The sequence below is a fragment of the Psammomys obesus genome, unplaced genomic scaffold (genome assembly GCF_907164565.1).
Source record: "Psammomys obesus unplaced genomic scaffold, mPsaObe1.curated_primary_1811, whole genome shotgun sequence".
Lineage (NCBI taxonomy): Eukaryota > Metazoa > Chordata > Mammalia > Rodentia > Muridae > Psammomys > Psammomys obesus.
The window spans coordinates 38,013,872-38,016,866 of NW_026596034.1; positions in this window are offsets into that span (position 1 = coordinate 38,013,872).

Consider the following 2,995-nt stretch of genomic DNA (forward strand, 5'->3'; position numbering starts at 1 on the left):
GGCGGGAAGGCGGCGTCGGCGCGCGGACGGTGCGGCTGCGGAGAGTGCGGGGCCGGCGGGGTGCAAGCCCGCCCTCGGCGCGCGGGAGCTCACGCGGAGCCGCGGCGCTCGCGCGGGCGCTACTGCGGGGGCGTCTGGCCGCGGACTCCGCCGCGGCACCTCCCCGGCTGAGGCCCTCGGTCCATCGCGCTCTGTAGCGGGCGGCCTCTGGCTCCAGGACCCAGCGGTGGCTGCGGCGGGCGCCGGCCGCATGAGAGGCTCCCGCCCATTGGCTCGCCGTATCCGCCACCGCCATTGGCCCGCCCCGCTGAGCGGCAGGGGCCGCTCACGTCACGTCGGAGAGGAAATGCGAGGCCGGGGTGAAAGGGCGCGGACGGCCCGACGGCTTCCGTAACAGGCACGAGGCGGGACTAGGAGGCCGTCGCGGGCAGATTGGCCGAGACTGTGCCTCGGGACCGCCCGGACCCAGGCGGAAAGGGCAACGGGATTGGCTCTTCGCCCTGCCAGGAGGGTGGGTCTTGCGCCACGGGCTACGGCGATTGGCTAGGCCCGGTGCCGGAAGTGATGAGACGCGGTCTGAAAACAAGCCTGTTGTTGAGGAGCGGAGCGTTGGTTACGTGCTGTCCGGGCTGGCCTTGCGTTGCCGCTCGCGGTTGGTTTGTTACTGCGAGTCTTGGGGGAGCTTCGAGGAAACGTGGCTCCGGCCGGCAGGAGGCTCTTGAAGTAGCAGAGACAGCTGGGTGGGTGCGGGGGAAACGCGGCTCGGACCCCCGCCCGCGCTCCGGTCTTTTCCTGCATTTGTTCTTGGTGTCTCTCTGAGCCCCGAGAACCACTCTAGCAGCCGCGATGTTGTGAGCCCAGGAAACTGCCCTAGCGTTTCCTTAGACCCGGCGCCTCGACCGCCTCCCTCCCCCACCTCAAGAAACTTCACCGCAAGGATTCGTGAAAAACTAAACTCCGAGTTAGGTAGCGAAGTCGTATAGTCATGTGCCTAAATGTTTGAGTCTACGGCACGCGGAAAAGTTTAACGAGGATTTATGTAGTGATTTGGTTTGCAAACTAGCTAGAAATTCAAACCACGGGGCTATAATCGCAGCGCTGCAGTGACTGAGGCATGGGGATCCGGAGCTCAAGGTACGTTGTTGCGTACATTTCGAGTTCAAGACCAGTCTGAGTTCCATGAAACGTCTCAGAAGATGCATACAGTAATCGTGGCAAGTCGAGTGTGGTGGTATACGCTTTTAATCCCAGCATTCAGCCAGAGGCAGGCTGGATCCAAGCCAGCTAGGGCTACAAAGTGAGCCTGGTTCAATATAAAACAACAAGCAAGCGGAGCTGGAGAGATGGCTCAACATGAAGAGCGCGACACCAGCTTTGTTTCTCAGCGCCCACCTTGAACAGCTTCACATCACCTGGAACTCCCAACTCCGCAGGATCTGACGTCCTTTTCGAACTTTTCAGGAACTCACACATGTGTGGAATATTCACGCACATAGAATACACATAAATCCTTTTTTAAAAAGTAGTTGGAGGCAGCCGGGCGCAGTGACGAAAGCCCATAAGAATCTCAGTACTCAGGGAGGCAAAGACAGGCGCGTCGAGGCCAACCAAGGCTACGGAGAGAAACCCTGTAGGGGGAAAAAAAATTGGAGGCTGGGGAGATGACTTGTAAGTTAAGAGCACTCACTGGCTGCTTTTCCAGGAAATCCGGGTTCTATTCCCAACATCCGTAACTCCTGTTGTAGAAGATGCAACACCTTCTAGGGTCTCTCCAGATATACACTGGTACACATATGTATGTATAGACAGAACATCTATCCACATATAAAATCTACTAAAAAAATGTTTAAATACCCAAACGTCCAGTCTCTGTCCTACTTAAGTGTTTCTGTGTATTTATAAACCAGAAAAGTTTTGTAATCAAAATTATGCTTGCTATTTTGGTTTGTTGTTGTTTTGGTTTTTTTGAGACAAGGTTTCTCTATGTTGCCCTGGCTGTCCTGGAATAGTTCTGTAGATGGTTTGAGTTCTTTGTTTTTGCTTTGTACTGTATTTTACTGACAATGTGCAAATAAAGTCTTTTCTGAGCACAAATTATGAAATCATGGAATTGCGAATTCCAAAGTAGATAGGACCTTAGAGATGACCTTCCCCTTCAGAGGACATGCTAGGATAAAACTACCCCAGTTAAAACCCCAGCTCTGTGATAAACAGATGTAACCATGGACACTTTGTTTCTCAAACCTTCAGCTGTTTTCCTGGGTAAATGGGAACAACAAATGGTACCCATTTCACAAGAACATGGGGAGAAGAGGATGTGAAACCTGTGAAATCCATGAGTGCCTACATAAAACAAGTATGTTTTGCAGGAGTGTGTATTGTGTGAGGGGAAGTCAAGGCCACTTTGTGGTGTTAGTTCTCTCCCTAGAACTTAAGTGTGGTTTCAGGGAATCACAGACGTGTGCTTTACCTGCTGAACCATCTTCCCAGCCCATAAATAATTGTTTTTAAGAAGAAAGTGAGCTAGAGAGATGGCTCAGAGGTTAGGAGCACTTTCTGTTCTTCCAGAGGACCCAGATTCCCAGCACCCACATGGTGGCTCACAGCAGTCTATAACTTAAGATCCAACATCTACTTCAGCCTCCTTGGGCACCAGGTATGTAACGTGGTGTACAGACAAAACACACATACACATAAAACCTTTTTAAAATTTAAAAGAAGCCAGGCTTACAGGCTTACTGCCTTTGATCCCAGCACTCAGGAGGCAGAGGCAGGCAGATCTCTGTGAGTTTGAGGCCAGCCTGGTCTACAAAGTGAGTCCAAGACAGCTACACAGGGAAACCCTGTCTCAAAAAAAGCAAAGTGGCTTTGGTGTCAGGCATTGTGGTACACACCTGTGGCCTAGCACTTGCAGGCTAAAGGGATTAGGAGCTCAAGACCAGCCTCAGCTACCTGAGATACTCTCTCAAAAGAAAACAAAAAAGGGGGCTGAAGA